We start from the raw sequence: 7,924 nt of genomic DNA on the forward strand, positions 1-7,924 counted from the left end.
ATGGGGTTATGCTACAAAGGTCTGGTCCTCTTCCTGCTGTGTTGTTTCCAAGGCTCACAATCTCTAGGGCTTCTCTGAATAAACTGTGTCTCAAATATATCACCCTTTCCCTGGGCTGAGAGAAACTTGGGAGGTTCAAAGAGAACATCCATGTTCTGATTTAAATGGAATTCAGGAGGAAGTTGAAGCCTCTGCTGGGTTGCATAGGCAATTTTGGGTTTGGTCCTGTATGAACCCTGGGAGTAATTTCCCATTTTCTTTCTGATCAGGTTCTCCCTTTACCAGGGAACATATATACAGTTTTCTTTAAAAACATAAGTCATATCTCTAACACTTTGTCCTTTGAAAAGGAGCTGCAACTCATGTATGTTTTTGTAGGTCTCCACCATAAAGACATAATCTTTTGAACTGGCTAATATCTGTATTGTATCATCACACTGTGAATAAAATTTGTTCCTTGTGTGTTGGAGCTCCGAAGAAGGACTTTTTATCTTCAGTTACATTTGGAGGCAGCATGAGAGAAAAAGAGGCTTGTCCAAAGTGTAAATGTCATGTGTCATTCTTGAGGAGGCAGAAGCAGAGAGGTCTGAACAGACACATTTCATTTTCCTCAGAGGGGCTTGTTGAGTGGCTGTTGAAGCCACTTGCTTGAGGAGAATATGTGGGATGTGCCAGGACCTTCAGTGGACTTGCAGAAGAGACCTGGATGTCAGAGGGAAGCCAAGAGACACAGGGGTGGCCAGGGACAGGGCAAGTGCAGGGCTAAACCAGAGCAGAATTAATCTTTGGATTGGCACTGCAGTAGTCTGTGTTACACCCAGAAGCTCCCTGCTTTGATCTCTTTTGATTTGTTATAGTCTTAATACTCCAAGATATTTTATGTATCTTTCAACCTCTCTTCATCTGAAACTGGTTCATACATCAATCCCAAAAACTAAAGGAGGAAGCTGATGGAGGGTTCTGAATGTGTGGAAAATTTGTCTTCAGGCTTTTGGGCACAGGTCTTTCCTGCTCATCTTTCAGAAAGCCAGCTCCCCTGAAATGGTTGTGATGCTGCTCCTGCCTGGCTGAGAGTGCCAGCAGCTGCTCTTGGTCTCCCAGCTGCAGAATGCTTTGCTGGGACAGATGAGCTGGCCTGTCCTGAAGCACTGATAGTGGTAAAAAGCTTTGGCTAAGTGTTTCCTCCACTTAGATAAGCTGCTCTTTAGTTTTCCTCGAGGTTTTCCTTTCCTTTATGTGGCTGCTGATCTAGACAATGTTGGCTTTTATGGGTGTATTAATGAATCTGCTGTGAACGTTTGCCAGTTCATTATTTAATGGCTCCATCAAGACTAAACAGAATTCTCTCTGAATCCATCCATCTCTGCAGAATAAGGCCTGACAAAGCCTTGTGCCCCAAACAAGCTGCTGTGCTTTAGCTGGGGGTATCACAGCGTTGTGCTGCAGCCACATCCACGCCTCCTCCTGCACTGCTGGAGGTGGCACTGCTCCGTGCCAGCAGCTCTCATGCACCCAGAATGTAACATCCCTGCTCTGGAGGCTTCTTATCACTAGCCTGCATTTCCCCACTGTGCTCAGAATGGTTTTATTATATCTCTCCAGCCTAATTTTTTTCTGCTTATCAGGTGACAGTCCAGTTGGCAAGGAAGAGGTTGTTGAGTCAATAATGGACATGAGAACAGAGCCAAGTGGTTGGCAAGTCCTCTCCTGTCTCATAGATTTATTGAGTCTGGTTCTGAAAACTTCATGCTGCAAGTCTCTTGCTTTTCACTTTTCTTTTTCTTTTTCTTCTTCTTTTAGTTCTTGCACTCCCTGAAGCTTTGCAATGAGGCAAAGCTCCTCTCTCAAGCTTTGCCTCATAGCTCAGGGATGAACCAGCATATACTGAGACCCAGGATGCTCATGACCCCAGACAGCTTCTGTTTGCCTTTTGGTTGCTTTGTTTAACTCATGTTCTTCCTTTCTTGGGATCTCTCTCTGCTTATCTCCCAGGCTGCTGGCTCTCAGGAGGCATTTCTCTAGGATTAGAGCTGAGTGTCTCACCACTGGCTCCTGCAAGATGCAGTCCCACACTTCATAAATAATCTGATCTGTAATTAGTAAGATTTTCTGTCTCCAGACTTGCAGTTCTAGTCCTGCACAGTCCAGTGAATCCCTCCTCATTTCTTCTTTACTGAAGCTGAGAACATCATTCACCTTCTCTTTGAGACTGATGTGTTTGTGTGACCCCTGGGAAGCAGATTCAGAAAATGGGGCTCTCCTTCTGAAAATAGCAGCTCACCTTGTCCTTATCTCCTCTCCATGAGATAAACAAATGATGTTTCATCTTTATCTCCCCCAACCCTGCTGCCAATTCTGAACCCAGACTTGCCTCTTACTACAGAGTTTGTGTAAAGCTTTTTATCCAGTTGTCCTGGGAGGCTGAATCCCTGCAGAATGCTTGTCTTTGCCTCCTGCTTTTTCCTCTTTCCAGCCCTCCAGATGCTGCTCTGTGTTTTCCACCTTAGCCCATGTACTGTGGGGAAGAGGGATGTGTCAGGTCTGTTAACCCAAACCAGTCCTTCACCCAGGAAACCATCCAGAGATTTGCTCCTGCCACCCTCCAGCACTCAGCTGGGGCATCCATGGGCTGTATCCTGCAGCCACAGTCTCCTCACCACCTTCCCTACAGTTTTGTTCACCCCCCACATTTTGGGAGCACAGTCTGAATGATGCCACAGTTGTGCAAACACTTTGGAGAGCTGTGCTGTCCAAAGCAGAGGGCAGAGTGGCATGGAAGGAGCATCAGTTCACCCAAAGTCTCCAATTCTGATGAACAACATCAACAAATTTCTCTGAACTTTGTTTTTTTTAATCTCTGCCATATTAATCTACATGTGTATGAATGTTTTATTACTTACATGCATGCCAATGGAAAGATTTGCTTCCTAAAGTTATTCAGTCTGCCAAAACTCCTTCTCAAATTTAAGTGTTGCAGCTTAAATAGTTTTGTTATTCTTCAAAGGCTATTTATCAAATTGTATGATAGAAGAAAATTGTGCTCTGTGTTCAAAATTATTTTATAAAACCCTCAGTAAAACATGATTTTGATGTTTTTAAAATTGCTGACAGATTTCAAAGCTGTTTATAGAACAAATTCCCCACCAGAAAAGAAATGACTGGGGTGTCCCACATCACATTTCCTTTGTGAGCCCTGGTAGTACCAGGAAAGGTGATTTCAAACCTGAAATTTCAGATTAAAACAGCATAGGAAGATTAGAAACGTTCAAAATCTAAACTAAACTTGGATGAGAATTTTTGAGGTGATTCTTCCAGCCCCCACAGATGAATGAGACATCTGTGGATTTAGACAAATAATTCCACATGACCTCACTGGTCTGAGAAGTCAAAGACACTGGAATACCCCTGTAAGTGTCCCAGGCTCCATGACTTGTGTCTGCAGAGAATCCAGCACAACAGGAGAACTTTACCAGCCCATGGCAGAGTTATAAATACACTTATAAATACATATTAAAAAACAAAGCCATGCAAAGAGGACTTAAATTGCTTTTACCTGGCCACAAGTACATGTAACCAGTATGCACAGGCACAGCTCGTGGCAGTGGTGATAGGGCAATGCCACAGTTTTATTTTGTCAGAGGATGTCTAGCCTGTTGATTGCAAAGCAGAGAACTGGGTGCTTTCCAGGATTTTTCATGTAGCAGAGTTCTCAAAAAGCAGACAAGCACTGCAAGTGAAATACTTGAGGAGACTGGCCAAACCAAAGGCAAAATTAGCAGTCATCTCTTTTGCTGCCATCAGTAGCTGAAGATTTAATTAGGGCGTGTTTTAAATATTTTCAAACAAATTAGCAATACTTCATATATCTTCATTTCACAGATGTATACAAGATTGGTAAAGTAAAGCAATAGTTTTATAGCTTGGTAAATCATCTTTAGTCAAAAACCTTAGAGTATAACCAGAAATGAGGTCAAACTGCACAGATAAGGATGGCAGAGAAGGTCAGCTTCTTATAAAGAACTTACATTTTTTCCATGCAAACCCCAGAGATCTTTCAATTCCTACTGAAACCTGTGGCAGGTAGGGATGCAGGACCTGGCCTTACATGAATACCAGAGTGGTTCTGAGCACCACAGTGTCTGCTGCTCCCCTGCAGGGTCTCCTGAGCTCCAAATGTCTCCTGAGATCAGAGCAGCAGTTTCTCCCACTCCTCGCTCTACCCAGGTGGGTTCATCTCTGGTGCTACAGTAGCTGATTAGAGAGAAAGAACACTTTTATTTTTAATGATGGTACATGGCCAGGGATTTTTTAGTTTGGAACTTGGTTCTCATTTTCCAGAAGGCCATATGGGATTTTTTTTTTTTTGCACTCTAAGCAGCTTTATTTAATATGGAAAGTAGAATATCTTTTAAAACAGAAACCAGCTGCGCAGTTTATGGGTATCATCATATGGCTCTGCTTTTTGTTTCCTTACTTAACTGAAGTTTGGGGTTTCCAAGTTGCCAAGCTGCTAACACTAGTAAATGGAGTTTATTAGAGACAGTGTTTGTTGAACAATAACATTTTATATAGTCTGTCACTGTCTAGTACCTTAGATGAGTTACACATTTCTGTTCTCTATTTTTGCCCTGATTTTATTTTTTTTTTGGCACTTAAAATCCCATTTTCAGCTGGGGACACCAGAGAACAAAATCAAACACGTGATCTTGTGCTCACTTATGCCTAAAATCTGCAAAGCCATCCCTGACCAAAGCCACAGAATCAGAGCTCCAAGGGTTAATCCCACGGTGCCTTTTGACTGAGTTTAGGCAGCAGGAAGGGACTGCAGATGAAATACCTCCCCAGGAGATCCCTTCCAGGAGAGGGGCCCCTGTTGTAAAGATAATGTCTCCATTCAAGGGCTGTCCCACAGCAGGAGCACAGCCTGGGGTGGCTGCGAGGACTGGGAGAGCTCAGACCCTCGTGCATCCCCTCCCAAAGGCTCAGCCTCTTCCCGGTGCTCTGCAGCTCTGAGGCATCAGGGACAAACACTCTTGCACTCTGAGATGTCTCTGGAAGTGCTCTCAGAGGGCTGCTTTCATTTGGCTCCTGCAGGCATCAAATTCAGCCCCAGCTGGACGCACAGAGGCGAGCACAGCTTCTGCTTTGGTGGCTAAACTGCACATGTAGAGCAGGGGCATCACTCAGCAGAAATGTTAGGGGGCTGATGAAGTGAGGGTTTTTCACAGCAGCACCCTTCTCCATTTTTTGCTCTGTGCTCTGCAAATATTCTGAGCCAGCTCTGGTAGATATCTCTATCTTGTTATCAGCTGCTCTTCCTCTAATCAGAAAAGATTCATGCACTGCCAGCTTTAAACTGCAGGCTTTTAATAGTAGCTAGAAGCTTCAGATATCTTTAGAGTTCCCTTTCACTAGGATTCCCCTGGATTTTGGAGGACCTGGGCTTTTAAACAAGAACTCTGTGGGTGCAGCACACAGAGAACTGGGGTTACACTGAGTTCCTTCCCTGGTTGAGAATTATGGCTTCTTTGACTACTGCTAGCTCAGCTCTGAAAACGGTGATTTATCTTCATGGTTCATAAAAATACTTCTGGAGAAATTTCCCTTTTCCTGTTCCCCTTTGGAATAACTACACTGCAACATGTCTTGGATTTAAAAACAAATATGGCCTGGAAAATAATATCTTTGGATTTCCCCACTCATACCTTCTGCTGTACACAATGGCTTCACTCCCAGATTTAAATTAGATGAGTGCTATGCTAGCAATACACTTCCCATACAGACTGAGAGCAAGGCATAAAAAGTTCCAGCAAATGGGCTCAGTAGACATTTGCTTGCCAAGTATTAGCTGTTGCTAGAAGGTAATTTTGATTTCCAGAGTTAAGAGGCCGTTGCCAATAGAAAAGGTTTTGGTGCTTGATTTTCTTTGAATTACTTTGAAAAAAAATTAGAAAAATTGCTTGCACCTTGAAGAACTTGTGAAATTTATTAATGGTTATCAAATTTTCCAGTGAGTTCATTTAGGTGTGAGTGATGCACAACTTCTGTGCAGTGAGCAATGTCACCTGTCTAGAAGAGCTCCTAGTCTATATCTGTGTGCAGAGGGATAGATTGTGTCCCTGGCTGCTCCATTGCCTGGCATATAGCTCTTTTGTAGATGTTCCTTAAATATTCACAGTACACAGCTACAGGATTTGTGGCTGGGGAATCCACAACTAGGCAACACTGGGACAAATAACAATAGAATTGTATCTGTCTCAAAGTTAACATTTCACTTTTTTTTTTTTTTTTTAAGATTGGAATAAGATTCTGATCCTTCCAAAAAACGTGTATGTCTAATGCAATGTTGTGATTAGTCCAATGAACAGTAACCAAGCAAAAATTGGAACATATGAATGTACTTTTGCAAGTCAGAGGAATGAGGAAAAGCAATGTATTCCCCTGGGTTTTAGCAATCAGAAAGCACGTGTATTAATAATGTGCAAAACCCAGTGCAGTGCATGGAAAGCCATAAAAACGTGAGCCATTGGAGAGGGGTTCCTGTACACAGAATTCCATTGCTCTTAGAGGTATATCCATTGATATCTACACACAAATCAAATGTAACAATAAGAATTGGTTTGGCACAAGCTCCCAGACACTAATGGATAACACAGACCAAAAATGCTTGTCTTGCCTTTTGTTAGCAATTGAATGCTGCTCCTCACTGGAGACATCCACAGCAGAAACCTACCCTGGGGCTAAACTGGGAGGGTAGCTACAGCTAACCCATCTTTGTCTACAGAAACCTTCTAGACACAAAAATGTGTTTTACAGATGTCCAGCGGTAATTTACTCAGCCCAGAAGAATACACTTAATAGCACAAAGAGGGGTGCTGGGTTTAATGCACAGCCAGGGAGCTCTTTCTCACCACCACCTGCAGCTAGAGCAGACACTGGAGAGCATTTTACAGCTGAGCAGCCTAATCCTCTCCTGCTGGCATGAAGGGTGCAAGGCCCATTTTCCCGTGGAGTCAGGCACTGGCCAGCACAAAGGGCTGATGCTGCCTTTGGTCCTGGGGTGCAAGTGCTGCTGCCAGAGCTTCAGCCTTTGTGTTCTGCTTTTGGAGCAAATGGAGCCTGGACCAGCATGCTCCAGGCAGAGAAAAGGGCAAAACTTTAGACAGAACTCCACCAGGAGCCAGGCACAGGAAATATCCTGTCCCACGTCTCTCTCACAGTGCAGCTCTAGATGACAGGCAAGCTTGAGCCTTGCTCTCCTTCCAGCACAGGCATTTGTGTCCTGTCAGAATCTGGCACTAGGTTTGGAAAGGGAAATTACTACTCCTTTCCTGAAAGTCAATTACTGCTATTTCAATCCCCGATAAACTGGAGAAAGGCTGCCAAGAAGTTCCAAATACATTCAAGGCCAAGTTTCTACAGGTGTCCACACAGTTACAGTCAACTCTGAGCTGCCACACCACGCAGAGAGTGGAGGAACACATGCACCAGTGTGAGAGAGTAAAACAAAGTGGCATTAAGGAAGCTGTTAAATCTGTGCCCATTTCCTAAAAACATGGAATGCAATTTGAGAAAACATCCTTGATATCGGTTATGCAAAAGAAGTGTTTCAGATACATGCTGAGCAGTTGGATGAGTGTCTTTACTTCCTTCCCTTCTGCTTCTGGAGAGGTTTAAAACATCCTTCTAGTAAAGGATCCAGTGTTTGGAGTGGGAAAACGTACTTATTGGAAGATTAAAGGAATGTAAGCTTGCCAAAGCTAACAAATGGACTCAAAGCTCAGCTACTCCTTGTGAAAGGAGAGATCAGACTTTGGTTAGCAGAGTTGGTAGCAGTTTGTGCAGGACTTTATGACAGCAACAGCAAAGAGGCTCCAAGTTCTGCTTAGTAAAGGAATTGATGCACAAATCCACCCTTTGCCAG

The sequence above is a fragment of the Passer domesticus genome, chromosome 9, assembly GCF_036417665.1.
Source record: "Passer domesticus isolate bPasDom1 chromosome 9, bPasDom1.hap1, whole genome shotgun sequence".
Classification (NCBI taxonomy): Eukaryota; Metazoa; Chordata; class Aves; order Passeriformes; family Passeridae; genus Passer; species Passer domesticus.